The 15,422-nt window shown below is 48.0% G+C and overlaps 1 pseudogene; it reads right to left on the reverse strand.

The window, feature by feature from the left end:
• Positions 1-14,478: 14,478 nt before the first annotated feature.
• LOC144160770 (uncharacterized) lies at positions 14,479-15,045 on the reverse strand (annotated as a pseudogene).
• Positions 15,046-15,422: the final 377 nt, after the last annotated feature.

Below are 15,422 nucleotides of genomic sequence, written 5' to 3' on the forward strand. Positions count from 1 at the left end.
CAAAGTTCTTTATAAGCCAAGTTGTGCTGCGACATGGAGCCCCGGAAGTCCTAATCACCGACCGCGGAACGGCATTTACTGCGGAGCTGATGCAAGGAGTATTACGCTACAGCAACACGGATCACCGAAGAACGACGGCGTACCACCCCCAAACGAACGGACTAACAGAACGTCTGAACAAGACAATCGCAGATATGCTGTCAATGTACGTTGACGTTGAACATAAGGCTTGGGACGAAGTGCTCCCGTATGTCACGTTTGCGTACAACACGGCTATCCAGGAGACGACGCAGCTGACGCCGTTCGAGCTTGTCTACGGTAGAAGGCCAACTACGATGCTCGACGCCATGCTTCCACACGTAGAAGACGACGACCTCAACGCCGACGTCCACGGATATCTTCAACGTGCGGAGGAGGCCCGCCAGCTCGCTCGAGTTCGTATAACGGACCAGCAGCTGGTGGATGCGGGCCGCTACAACCTCCGACGCCGAGACGCCGAGTACCAACCAGGGGATCGTGTGTGGGTTTGGACTCCCATCCGACGACGCGGACTCAGTGAGAAGCTCCTGCGACGGTATTTTGGACCCTACAAGATTCTACGACGTGTTGGCCAACTCACCTACGAAGTGATCCCCGATGGTGACTCCGGCACATCACGACGACGCACGCGGCCTGAAGTCGTCCACGTGGTTCGCTTAAAACCTTTCTACGGACGATGACGAACTTTTATTTTCATTTGTTCGGACTGTCGCTTATGTTAGCATCGGGTCGATGCACTCTTAGAGGGGGGGTAATGCCGCGAACCATACATTGGGTTTGTTTATTTGTGTTTTGCTTTTACCGCCCGGCTGCGCCGGTCTGTGTTATCTCTGCGCCAAGGGAAGCGCGTGTTCCATTCTTTCTTTCTGTGCCGCATGTGTTATCTGTCGTGATAGGGAGAGCATTCCGATCTAACGTGAACAGCCCAGAATAATCTTCTTGGATCTACTATGTTCTCGATGCGAATCGACGTTTCGAGAACCACGCGCGCCGAAAGATAAAAAGCCTGCAGAGCAGACGCCGGGCTATTCGATTCTGCGACGCTCGCTGACGCAAGTCACTTTGTTGACCGCTGCTTCGCCGCCTCTGTATTCTTTGAGTTGTTAGGGGAGCACAAGTTCGCTCCAATAAACGTGTTTCTCCTGCAAGACAACTGCGTCGTCCTTGGCTTCGTGACAATATATATATATATATATATATATATATATATATATATATATATATATATATATATATTGTGGGCATTGGGGGTGTACTGTTGTGATATTTATGCGTGGAAGCGACATGACCATTGTTATATCCAGTGTGGAACACGGCGGGTCAATCCCTCTGTTCCTTCTAGCCATCCAAACCCATCGCCACTGTCATCTGTGTATAACCATCATCATCCCCGGACAGTTCCGTCTTTCGGTGGCCTGTGCTCGGGAGCCTAATTAAAAGTGGTCTTTCAGCATCTCGGAGCTCTGTCTCTCAATATATATATATATATATATATATATATATATATATATATATATATATATATAGAGAGAGAGAGAGAGAGAGAGAGAGAAAGGTAAAACTCACAAAGCACGCAGAAATAAGTAAAGAGTCGGATACACAGCAAGAACAACAACTAACAAGGTTTACTTACGTAGCGCCAACGGGACTTGCCTTCATCAGAGTAAAGTTACATGATTTTGCTGTCGCAAACATTTGGAACGCAGTTCTTATATAGGTTTGCAGAAAACTGTGAGAAGGAGCGGAAAATGTTTCGGAAAAGGAGAGTATGCATACAGTCGGGCTACGCTTATGTTACAGCAACAACAAACAAAAAACAAAAAAGGGGAGAGAGCGAGAGAGAGAGAGGGGTCGCGTTAACAAAGCAGCGTTCAAGGTTGCACCATGACGGGTGAACGCATGCCGCGTGGGCTGGAAGTTCAGACAATGCGGGAAACTGGACAACCGCGGTTTCAAAAGAAAGGGAAGAGTACACAGTAAGGTATTCCGTGGCTGGGGAGACTGGTTGGGGCGGAAGCGAAGATGGGTGTGCCCCCCCGCGGATGAAGAGAATAGATAGGGGGCACAAAAGAGCATTGCACAGAAGCTAGCAACTGAACAGGAAATAGGAAGGGTCACAAAAGGTTAAGCATTAATAGATACCAAGAGTTAAACATTCCTAAGTGGTGGTGGGAACGAGGCCTCCTTCCCCAGGACAAATGACATTGTTGAGCCGCATTAGGCTAATAAAGCGGCTGTATTAGGAGAGTTTCTCCGAATTATGACGGGAAACTCAAGGGTAGGAATAATGAACATAGTTATAAAAATTATGAAGCTGCCATTTTTAATCCAGGGATAAGCACGTTAGTTTTCCGTAACTTTCATTAATCCCAAGTGTGGCTGACCCAAACTTATAAATGAGATAAGATTCCCGAACCTCGCGGTCATGGTGCGTTTTGAAGGCGGATTCTAAAATCGTTGCTTTAAGATGTTCAAATGCATGCCCGGGACTGTTCACATGTTTTGACAGGGGCAAATAAGGGCAGCTTTTTGCTTGAGAGCGGTGATTATTAAACCGTATTCGGAAGGGCGTTTCAGTTTGGCCGATATATTGTTGCCTACAAACAGTGCACTCTAGAAGATATTCGACATTAGCGGAGTCACAGTTAAAGTTGCCTTTTATATTTACGTAGTAGTCTGAAGCCGTGCTGGTGGCGCGCTATTAGTGGTCACGTGTGGGCATATTTTACATCGGGGTTTAAGGGCATGCAGCCAGTAGTTGCCGGTCCGTTGATACGAGAGTTAGTAAGAAAGTAACCTAAATTCTTATTACGCCGGTAGACAACGCGTGGTGGTTCGGGGAATATGCTTTTTAAGCGGTCACTTGCATTAGGATATTGTAATGTTTGTTTAGCACGGTTGACACTCTTGGAGTGGAGGATGAGTGGGTTAAAACTAAGTTAGTTTGCGGGTTCCCGTTCGGGGCTTTCTTCTTACAGATTACGTTACGGTCTAATTGGTTGGCTCGCACAATAGCGTCGTCGATAACTTTTTCCGGCTATTTTTTATTCAGGAGGGCGGTCTCGAGTTTTTGACAGTTTGAGTCAAAGTCGGCTTGGTTTGAGCAAATTCTCCTAAATCGGTGGGCTTGGCTGTAAGGTATTGCTGTCCTGCAGTGTCTGACATGGGTACTTCGGAAGTGCAAATACTGCTGCGTGTCTGTCGGTTTTCTATACAGTTTACGTTGAAGCCGACCTTACAGCAGCTTTATTAGCCTAATGCGGCTCCACAATGCCATTTGTCCTGGGGAAGGAGGCCTCGTTCCCACCACCACTTAAAAATGTTTAACTCTTTGTGATCTATTAATGTTTAACCTTTTGTGACCCTACCTATTTCCTGTTCAGTTGCTAGCTTCTGCGAAATGCTCTTTTGTGCCCCCTATCTATTCTCTTCATCCGCGGAGGGGCACACCCATCTTCGCTTCCGCCCCAACCAGTCTCCCCAGCCACTGAATACCTTACTGTATACTCTTCCCTTTCTTTTGAAACCGCGGTTGTCCAGTTTCCCGCATTGTCTGAACTTGCAGCCCAGCGGCATACGTTGACCCGTCATAGTGCAACCTTGAACGCTGCTTTGTTAACACGACCCCTTTCTCTCTCTCGCTCCGCCCCCCCCCCCTTTTTTTGTTTTTTGTTTGTTGCTGTAACAATGGCGTAGCCCGACTGTATGCATACTCTCCTTTTCCGAAACATTTTCCGCTCCTTCTCACAGTTTTCTGCAAACCAATATAAGAACTGTGTTCCAAATGTTTGCGACAGCAAAATAATGTAACTTTACTCTCATGAAGGCAAGTCCCGTTGGCGCTAGGTAAGTAAACCTTGTTTGTTATTGTTCTTGCTGTGTATCCGACTCTTTACTTATTTATATATATATATATATATATAGCAAAAAAAAGAAAGAGACACGTCGAAAAAAGAAAAGGTTTAACGTTTCGGCGAGGGACCGGCCTTCGTCAGAATAACCGGCCTTCGTCAGGTTATTCTGACGAAGGCCGGTCCCTCGGCCGAAACGTTAAACCTTTTCTTTTTTCGACGTGTGTCTTTCTTTTTTTTGCTACGACTTGCCGGTGTCCAAGAAATATTTTCCTGCAATATATATATATATATATATATATATATATATATATATATATATATATATCAGAAGTGGGAAGTGAGGCGCTCAATGAATTAAGACAGCTAAGTGTTAGCAGTCAATTAAACCTCAGCAAGCTAAGGAGGGAATGCGGCAGGTCATAGCAACCGATGAATTTTTTTAGTCAGAAAAACGTCTTGAAAAAATGCCTCCGGGTGAGATCCGAACCCAAGACCTCCACAATACCGGTCTGATGCGAAGACCACGGCGCTACCGGCGGGACTATTTCCCCACCACTTTCTCTTTATTTATGTTCAGATAATTTTTGTTTCCTGCACTTGGAGGTGCCAGCCAGCGCCACTGGGAATACACGGGGTGAAGGGGACCTTCTTTTTAATCCACGGGCCATTCCTCCAGTGTCTACGACATGTAGACAGTGGTAGACCAGCGTTGAACCCTGTTAAGCTACCTGTTGCTCCAAGACGGCCCGAACACAGACCCTCGCTATGCATGTAGCGAATCAGAAATGGGAAATGACGGGCTCGGTGAATTAACACAGAATGAGGGTTGCCAGTCAAGAAAACCCCAGAACGCAAAGGGGGGAATGCGGTATGTCATAGAAATAGATGAGGAATATTTTTGAGCCAGAAAGAAAGAGGTGAAAAAAGGCCCGCCAGGTGGAATTCGAACTCAAGACCTCCAGAATACCGGTCTGGTACGATGACGACAACGCTACTGGCGGGACTGTTTCTCCACCACTTTTTGGGTATGTATGTTAAGATAATTTTTTTTTTGCGGCACTTGGGGGTGGTAGCCAGCGCTACTCGAAGTGCACGGGGTGAACGGAGCCTTCTTTTTGACCCGCGGGTCGTGACTCTAGTGTCTACGACCTGTCGAGAGTGGTGTCAAATCGGTACCGAACCGAACCGAAAATCGGAACTGAGCCGGTATTTTTGCCGAAGCTGAACCCGAACCCGAACCGTTATTTTTTGAGCACGCTGAACACAAACCGGAAGGGAACCAAAAATTGAAATAACGGTTACCGGTTAATGATGAAATGGTTCGACCCTGCGTTGCTTATATTGCAGTCAATACAATTGAGGCCTTGTTTTCACGTACCATCAACTACGTACCCGCTCGCGCACTTTCCCTGCTATACAATTTAATGCGCTATGTAACAACTTAGGAAGTCATCATCATCAGCCTATCTACGCCCACTGCAGGGCAAAGGCCTTTTGCATTATTCTCTAATTACCTCGCTCTTGTGCCAACTGTGACCAATTTTCCACCGCAAACTTCCTGATCTCATCGGCCCATCTAGCTTTCTCCCGCCCCTGGAACACTTGCTTTCTCTAGGGATCACTCTTTTACCTTAAATGACTAACTGTTATCTTGCCTTCGCATTACAAGCCCTCTCCACGTCCATTTCTTCTTAATTTCTACTAATCTGTCCTTAACACCCGTTTGTTCCCTGACATTGTATTCTCTTCTCTCCCCTGTGCATGTTTATGTTTCTTTTAAGTGTGAATGCACTTCTTAAGCGAGCCTGAAGCGTCCGCCGCCGTCCGCATTGCGCCGCCGTCCGCATAGCAACAGCAGCGTGTGCGCGCGCTCCTCGTCTTCCTTGTCAACGGGGGGAGATGGGCGCGCGCTGCCTGGCCGCTGACATGGCACATACCCACGTGGGGGATTGGCCAGGAATCTCCTCGTCTTCCTTGGCAACGGGGGGAGATGGAGGAGGAGGAGGTAGCCTTTATTGTGGCAGGAAGACTCTACGTCAAGTGGGGGAAGGGGAAATAGAAGGGGGGGGGGGTTGTTACTTGGGACATCTTAAATGAGTACAGTTCGACCCAAAACAGGTGGGCTCCTTAAGAATGCTGAAGAGGCCGCGTGGGGTGAGGAGAGCAGGCTCACGACTCTAGACTGCTCGCGCTAGACCGCTTTTTAGGGAAAAGTGTGCAATTAAAGCCAGCATGGAGGGTTCCAGTGTACGAGGGTCGATGTAAAGAGAGGCTGTATTTGGAGGAGGCTTGAAGGTTCTGTAGCGCACGAACTTCGGGCAGTGCCAAATTAGGTGCTGGAGATTGGCGGGAGTGGGGGAGGCGCAGAAGGGACATCGAGGCGGTAGAGAAGGGGTGTACCATTTCCGGAAGGTCTCAGGGGTAAGGCTAGCATTAGCAAAATATTTGTTTATGAAAATTTCGGCTGATCTTGGGAGCGGAGGCAGGGCGGATAAAAAGCCGGTTGGAGTCAGGGCCTTGAGGCGGTCTTTTTTTTCCTTTTTGTAACGTAGAAGCTGTATCGCTGGTGGTAATGTCTCAGTAGGTGGAGGAGCCAAGTCGGGTAGCAGCGGAGGACTAGAGGTTATACACTCCCGCGCAGCCGAGTGGGCTGCCTGGTTCCCCGGTGATGACCCCTCATGTCCAGGTGACCAGTCGATGCGAACATGAATGCCGCTAGATTTCAGGATGGAGATCTGATGAATGATTTTGTTGGCGATGGTATTTGTCGACGTAGGACATATTAGAGTCTGTAGGGCTTCGAAAGAGTCTGTCAGGATGCGTATCTGGGAAGGCACGGAGGAGTCAAAGTCAAACATGAGGTAGTCTATGGCTTGAACAATAGCATGGAGTTCCGCTTCGAGGATGGTAGCACATGGAATATTCAGGGATCGTTTGCCTTGGATGGAAGGGAGGTCAGGAGAAGCCCATGCGGTGCCAACTAGTGGAGGAGAAATGCTCGCGTCGGTGTAAATGTCGATTTCGTTGGGGAGTTTACGGTTTCGGAGAGCGTTGATGCGGGCAGCGCGGACGGGGCGGGCGTTGCGCGGGACGGGATGGGTGGCCGTAGAGTCCGTGACAGAAGGGCGGCTCCACGGAGCGAGAGGCGATGGGATGTCGGGGGGTTCAGGCGGCTTGAGATTATCCCAGGCGATGATAGAGACACCTTGATGAGTTAATGTGCGCTTATGAAGGGATTGATTCACTTGCTCTTTAATTATATTTTCCAGTGGGGGAAGAGCAACTGCAGCTTGCAAGTTCTCCAGACGAGTATGTTTTGGTAGTCCGCTGATGGTGCGAAGGGTGGCTCGGTGCAGCTGTTGAAGCGTTCTCATGGCCGTTTTGTTGAGGTCGTAGGTTTGGGCTGCGTAAGTTATGGTACCAATTGCAACGGCGTGGGCTAAAGTTTGGGTTGCCTTCTGGCTTGCTCCACCAAATTTGTTCGAGAGGCGATGTATGGCATGTTGAATTGTTTTCCATTTAGCTTTCAGCTGCTGTAACCATATTGACGGGCTGTTTTTGTGTCCGATTGGGATTCCGAGTAGTCGTATGGGTTGAAAACTAGCTGTTATAGGAGTACCGGCGAGAAGAAGAGTTGGAAGGTTATAGTGTGGAGGGGGTTTGTGGCCAAATACAGGTAAGAATTCGGTTTTTTCGGGGGCTAATTCCAAACCAAGAGAGGCCAAAGAGCATTCAAGGCTATTTGCGGCGGCTTGGAGTTCGGTTTGCATGTCTTCGTAGCATGAAAAGTCGGCTGATTCAGTCCATATGGTTACATCGTCTGCATATATTGTGAATCGTGCAGCAGAGTCACGTTCGAGATTTCGAGCGACCCTCACCATGGCGAGATTAAATAGTATCGGGGAAAGTATGGATCCCTGAGGTACCCCGCGGTCAAGGTAGTACGTGCGAGGAGTCCAGCCTGGGTGAGATCCTTGAAGTCGTATTGGCCGAGCGTTCAAAAAATTGCGGATCCAGATTTGTGCCCGGGTGCTTGGGTAGGCGTGCGCCAGTTCCTCTAGTATGGCAGATTGATTAACGCGATCAAAAGCCTTGCGTAGGTCAACTGCTAGGATCAAGTCGGGAGGAGAGTGGTTGTGATGGGAGCGATTGATCACTCGACGTAATAGCCAAAGGCTATCGTGAGTGCTCAGGTTAGGGCGGAAGCCAGTCTGTGCAGGGTGAAAGTATGGTTTGACATATTCGAGGTAATGGGTGATACGGTTATTGATTAGCCTTTCTATGAGTTTGCAGAAAACAGGAGTAAGAGAGATGGGTCGGAGGTTGGTGAGGTCAGTTGGGCCGGTACCAGGCTTCTTGGGTTTGGGAATAGGGAAGATGAGAGTGAGCTTAAGATGCTCAGTAACCTCACCATTTTCCCAGCAGCGGTTAACATGGCCAAGTAAGGCAACAAGGGCAGGCTTTGGCAAGTTGCGGAGGTGTTTCCAGGTCACACCGTCATGTCCAGGGGCAGATTTGGGTTTCCCTTGGTGAATGGCCGTGTAAAGTTCATTGAAGGTGAAGGGAAGGTCGAGGTCGTCCTGTGGCGATGAAATGGGTATGTGTGGAAGAGGAGGAGGGGGATGAAGTTGGGCGTGGGGGAAGAAAGCCATAATGATATCATGTTCAACGCTGACTGGGTCTTTTGTGAGCGTGAGGGTAGCAAATAGTGGAAGTCGCTGTTTTTTCTTAGGTCCAAGACTTTGGTGAATTTTCCAGAGAGCACGAAGGCCTTTTCCATGACCGAGTGTGGCACAGAGATCATTCCAGTGCTTATTGGAAAGGCAACGTTGGTATGACGTGATGAGTTTATACTGGCGGCGGATGCGGACGAGGATTGTATGACGTTTGCCGGTAGAGCGGTACAGTTGTGTGAGATAGTGCACTTTTTTCCAGATGTTTGTGAGGTGGGCATCGAGAGCTGGTGTGTCGGAAGAGCACTCGATTTCTTCGGTGGCTGCTTGGGTAGAAGTTCGAATAAGATTCGCAAAATCATCGAAGGAGGCGGGGGGTCTTTTTGGTCGATATATTCGCGGAAGGTGTCCCAGTCTAGTCGTGATAGTGTTTGTTTGGTGCGCGTCTTCTTGCCACGAAACGTTATTAGGAGGGGGAAGTGATCACTGCCCCAGGTTGTAGAGTAGGGGGACCAACTTTTGATGAGATTGGGTGTTGCCCAAGTGAGGTCCGGTGTGGTATCTTCCTGAGCTTTATGCAGGCCAATTCTTGTCTTTTGGAAAGGTTCATTGATAAGAATGAAATTGTGGAGATCCATGGTGTCGGCGAGAGAGCTTCCTCGAGCAGATGGGCGGCTGTAACCCCATTGTGGGTGAGGGGCGTTGAAGTCACCACAAATGAGTATTGGAATATTTGGGTGACGGGTGACGAGAGCCGGGATCCAGGCAAACTCGGAGGAACGTGAGGAACTGTCGATAGGTTTGTAGTAGGCTGAGACGAGAATAATTTTGCGGCCAGAAGGGAGGCGTGTTAAAACTGCAATGACTTCGTGATTACAGGATGAGAATTCAGGGAGGATGACGGGAGAGGTAGCGAAGTGGGACTGTACAAGAACGGCGGCATATCCTGGAGTAAGAGTTGATTTTACTTTGGACCTACCGCGCGTCAATTGCGTGATAGATGGGTTCGTATGTGCAACATAACCGGGGATACTCGGAGTTCCGTGTGTTTCTTGGAGGAGAATAAAGGAAGGTTGGGACTGTTTAACCTGCATCAGTAAAGTAGTGCGCTGGTGCTGAAAGCTGCGGCAGTTCCACTGTAGTGCCGTTACTGGGGCAGTCATGAAACAATCTGCGGACGTGGGGGTGGGATCTTTCTCGGGGGCTCTTTGGTTGGGTCAATGGGTGGAAGGCGTGTAATGACTTGTTGTAGAAGCGTTCGTAGTTGGTTCACCTGCGTGTCGATATAGGAATGCGTGTTTTTGCAATCTTCCTGTCGAGCGAGTCGTTCTTGATGTATGTCAGTACGTATAGTTTGCAGTACTTGAGTAAGTTGGGGGTCCAGTCTGGATTTGGAGGTAGGAGTGCGTTTAGTACTAGGGCTTCGAGTGCGCCTTGTGGATGAAGGGGTCGTGGATGTGGACGGCTGGGAGGAGGGCGGTTGACAGGGGGGTGGTTGAGAGGTGGGTGGGAGTCTGGGTTGTTGGGCTCGTTTAAGTTCCATGATTTCGGCCTTGAGTTGCTGATTTTCCGCACGAAGGGCATTCAGTTGAGCAAGAATATGTGCCATATTGTTGTCAGAGTCTTTCGATTGAGAATTACTTTTGGGCTCGTTTGTAATGGTTTGCGTAGTAGGAAGACGAGGGAATGAAATATCTTTTTGCTGCACGAGATCCGCCCAAGAGATGCCATTGGCACGGTCCTTGGCAGGGGGTTTGTTGGGTGGCGTGGGAACTCTTCCAGGGCAGGTAGGGTTCAGTGCAATGTGGCCCAACTCATCGCAAACGACGCAGTAGATGGTGGGTCCACAGTCTGTTGTGTCGGGATGCATTTTACCACAGTTGCGACAAACGGTTGGAGAAGGACAATGTCGAGACATATGCCCGATGTTATGGCAGTTATAACATACCATTCGACGCGGTTGGTATGGCGACACTTTGATGATGGCCATATAGTATTTTACCACTTTTGGGAGATTGGGAGAGTCGAACGTTAAGACTGCTCTGTTGGAGTGGCCAAGGCGGTGGCATGCTATGATTTTGGCTTGTTCGCAGCGGATCCATTTCAGAATTTCTTCATTTGTTTCATTGGGCTCAACTTCAATAACACCTCTGGACGTATTGGGCCGATACGGGGACAGCTTGATTTCAATTGGAATTGTGACTGAGGATCCACTCTGGAGGAAATGTAGCTGAGTGGCTGATAAGAGACGTTGCGTGTGGGAATCGTCGTACACTGTGATGTAAAGGCAGTTGCCGAGTGTGTCGTACCGGTGGGAAGCTAGTTCGGCAAGGTAAGGGTTTGGTGCAGTTGTGCCAATTAGATGGGCCAGGGTATGTTTGGGAATCTCATTGACGCTGATTTTAGCGAGCGGTCTGAGCACGAGCAGAGAGCGTGGCCTACTCACCCGATCAGTTTTGTTCACGGTTCTGCTGGTGGAAGAGGTTGGCCGAGTCCACGAAGCACGGTCATTGAGAGGTCCGAGTTGAGAGTGTGTTTCTGGGTAGTTCAGGGGTGCATCAACAGAGCTGGGAACACTCGGCGGGTGTTGCACGTCGTCTTGCATATAGACGTCCTCACATGCCGCAGTTGGGTCACTATGGGGCGCTGTTCCATTGGTGGTCGATGAACTGCTGGGTGGTGTAGAACTGCGGGGCACCGTTGGAGGGGCAGTCACATCGATGGCCGGTGGCGGCGTAGCGGCGGTCAGTGGGGGCAGCGTAGTAATAACAGGGGTTGTAGACGCAGGAGGTAGAAGCGACGCCGTCTGCAAGTCCAGCACAGGGGGCCGCAGCAGCGCCGGCGGCGCCGACATGATTGCGCCGAGGCCTAATGTGGCAGTGGCGGTGGTGGGGCTGCAAAAAGCCCCGTGGTTCGAAGAAACTGGGGACACTGGGTATCAAAATGAAGCGGGGCGCTTCGTTATCAACGGGGAATCACTGAGAAGAAGGTGGATGGTAGCGAACCGGGTTTAGAGGCCGTTGAAGCAGGAACCGATACGCAACCATACCGGCAGGTTCTTCGTCGTCGTCTTCTCCTCGGGAGATGGACGCGCGCTGCCTGGCCGCTGACATGGCACATACCCACGTGGGGGATTGGCCAGGAATCTCCTCGTCTTCCTTGGCAACGGGGGGAGATGGGCGCGCGCTGCCTGGCCGCTGACATGGCACATACCCACGTGGGGGATTGGCCAGGAATCGGGCGTGAGAAGGGCTAATGCACCCGCTTAAAGGAGTACTGACAAGAAATTTTAAAGCTGAGATCCGCTCTAGCAATCAAATACAACGACAACACAAATAGGTGTCTGTGCATGGCACATACCCACGTGGGGGATTGGCCAGGAATCGGGCGTGAGAAGGGCTAATGCACCCGCCTAAAGGAGTACTGACACGAAATTTCAAAGCTGAGATCCGCTCTAGCAATCAAGTACAACGACAACACAAATAGGTGTCTGTGAATAAATGCATCTTTCTTTCTTTGTAGTTGTGTGTGTGTGTGTGATCTCTCTTTCGCGAACATTACGGAACCGCGCAAATTCAACTCCTGCATTCGTACTTTCACATTCTTCCCCTCGGGGAAATGCGGGAAATTTTTTAGTTTTCCTTTTCTTTTTTTCTTCTCACTCAATTTCTCTTTTTTGTTAACCTTACCTCACCTCGCCGAGAGGGTGTGTTTGTTGTTGCTTTTCCCCCCAAATCCCCCTCTCTCTTTTTTCGGCGTTGTTGGACGACGAGGTTAAGAATACCTGCAGAGAAATACGAAATGTGTTGATAAAGGTCGGCGTGAAACGTCGACAAATAAACAGTTGTGTTAGATTCTATACCGATTATTATATAAATATATAAATATATATATATATATATATATATATATATATATATATATATATATATATATATATATATATATATATATATATATATATATATATATATATATATATATAGTACGGAAAATGAGGGGCTCGTTGAGGAAATACAGAAATATGGGTCGGCAGTCTACAACGCAAAGGAGGCATAGGGGTGTGGTTAGGCTCTTTTTTTGTTTTTACTACGGTTACTGAAGTTAACAGTTTTTTTTAAATATACGGAAGAAAGAAAGAAAAACACGCGCCCAGAGTGGGGACCGAACGTGGGTTCGGTCCCCACTCTGGGCGCGTGTTTTTCTTTATTTCTTCCGTATATTAAGAAAAAACTGTTAACTTCATTAACCGTAGTAAAAACAAAAAAAGAGCCTAACCACACCCCTATGCCTCCTTTGCGTTGTAGACTGCCGACCCATATTTCTGTATATATATATATATATATATATATATATATATATATATATATATATATATATATATATATATATATATAGTTTTTGCTATATTTTGGAAGGTTGTACCAAAAGGCTCACATGTCACAAATTTTGCTTTGTATGTGTTTTCAGATAAACTGGCTCGTACGTACATTTGTATGTCCTAATGAAGCAAAACAAGTTAGCCTACTGGCTTCCGGTGCACAACGTTTCCCAATTATATCAAATTTTCAAAACAAATCCCGCCATGAGGATCCAATCTTTTTTCCACTGGCCATGATGATAATGTATGATATTTGTAATTATCAGAAGATTTAACACATATTTTTCTCAACATTGATCTTCTGGAAAAAATATTCCGATAAGAGTTTCTGTTCTCAAAGAGAATCGAGTATTGCCGATATATCAGAAATAGCTTTAGAAGAAGGGGCGCCGTGTATGGTTGAAACAAGGGTGGCGGGTTCATATGAATTCGAGAAGCCTCTTTAGTATTCTGAGGTCCCGAAGAAATAAAGACGGGGATGGAACAAATTTACCTTTTCTACCAAATGTTTCTGTGTTTTGAAGCAAGGGTGAACCTTACAAGCTAGGTCCCAGAATTTCTATTTTGGCGTTTTTTTACTGGATTTTTTTTTGCAAATATAACTTCGGAGAATACAGCACAATGCCTGCAATGGTCGAAGGCATAGAGTGAACATAAATACGTCAAAGTAGTTTGTACCAGCAGGTACCTTTTCAGTGTTTCGTTTAGTTTTTGACAAACTGTGTTAGTGGAAATACAAGTAGATGTGTTCATATCAAAGTTTAATCTATGAAGGAAACCTTTTAAAGTTACCCATATTCAGATACTATTATTGTCACATAGTCAAAGACCATGCAGCTGTCTTCAAGAAAAAAACAAGTTTATTACAGCGAATTTGTGCTCCCGTAAAAACGCAATGAATTGAAGGTGAACAATATGACAGATTTCTGTCTGGTTGAGAAGTTACTGAAGTGAGATTTAATTATGCTCCAACCGAAGACAAAGGCCGATGTTTCGAAGCAGGCTCGGCTTCTTCTTCAAGGGTGACCAGGGCCACGCGGCATCTGCGTCTTATAGTCTTTTCCTTTTGCTGGCCTCGCAGCAAAGCCGCTCGCTGAATCACGTAATCCGTGTGTGTACACCGAAGGGAGAGTGCCAAGCGAGCGATTAGGATTCCCAGGGTTTTTTTGGATATGCCACGACTCAAGGAAAAGCCGCTTCCTCAAGTTCGTTTCCCTTTCGAAGATGGCCGTTCCGGAGAAATCAATTTTGTGGTCGGCCACTTCACAGTGTTTGGCGACCAGGCGGCGTTCTCTATTCTCTTTCCGTACGTCGTTTTTGTGTTGCCTAATGCTCTTCGGTAGGTTTTTCTTTTCACCGATGTATGAGGCGTTGCACTCAGTGCACGGAATGCGGTAACCGACCCCGCGTGCATTCTCTATTGTGGGCTGATCTTTGGGGGTGTGGACTAGCCCGCCTGTAGTTGTCGAAGGCTTGTGGCGATGCGTACTCCTACTCCTCATAAAATGCGGAGCAAGGCCTCGCTCGTTCCTCAGATATATTTAACCGGCACGCGGTTCAGACTTCCGATGGTCGATGTCCTTGGAGTGTTTGTCACTCTGTTCTGCTCTTTGTGGCGGGTAATGGAGTAAATGAACTTTCTTGGAAAGCCGTTTTTCTGCAGGTCCGCCATTACACGGCTTACTTGTTTTTTACGTTCGGTTTCGGTCGAGCAAGTTGCATCAGCTCTTTTAAATAACTACGACACAATCGAAGCTTTGTGGTTAGCAGAGTGGGCCGAAATAAAATGAAGGTAGTGGCCGGTATGCGTCGGCTTCCTTTGAACGAAGAACACCAGGCTCTTGCCTCCTCTTGTCACTTGGGCGTCAAGAAAGGGAATGGAGCCGTCTCGTTCACATTCAACCGTGACCTGGATGGCGGGGTGAACGGAATTCAGGCGTTTTTCCAGGCTGTCAATTGCGGGGGTCTTCACTATTTAGAAACAGTCGTCTACATACCGAAGAAAAAGTTTAGGTTGCGGTAGGAAGGAGCTCGAAGCCTTCCCTTCCACGTGCTCCGTCGTTAGGTTAGCCATTGTTACAGAGATGGCGGCTCCCATTTCGGTTCCAGTTTTTTGTTTGAAAATTTGCCCATTGTTCGAAAATTATGCGCTGGGGAAGAAGAACTCCAGTAGGCGGCATAGCTCTTCATCATTGAGCGGCGTCCTTTCTTTGAGGGTGGCGTCATTTTCGAAGGGTAGTTCGGGCCGCGGATACAGCCAAGGGTACATGAGCACTAGTGAACAATGACAAGACGTTGAACGAGACCAGGCTCTCGTCTTCGTCAATGCACACCTGTGACGCAAGTTGCACGAAGTGCCTGGAGTTGCGTACATGAGTCGACGTCTTCCCGGCGAGGCGGTCAGGATGCGGTGCTGGAAGTTTGAGAGGGCTGCGCACGCGGCCTATGTGAACCTCACGATAGGTTGAAGAGGTA

This window comes from Haemaphysalis longicornis, unplaced genomic scaffold (genome assembly GCF_048455015.1).
Source record: "Haemaphysalis longicornis isolate Haplotype H1 unplaced genomic scaffold, Haemaphysalis longicornis Haplotype H1 scaffold_11, whole genome shotgun sequence".
Taxonomy (NCBI): Eukaryota; Metazoa; Arthropoda; class Arachnida; order Ixodida; family Ixodidae; genus Haemaphysalis; species Haemaphysalis longicornis.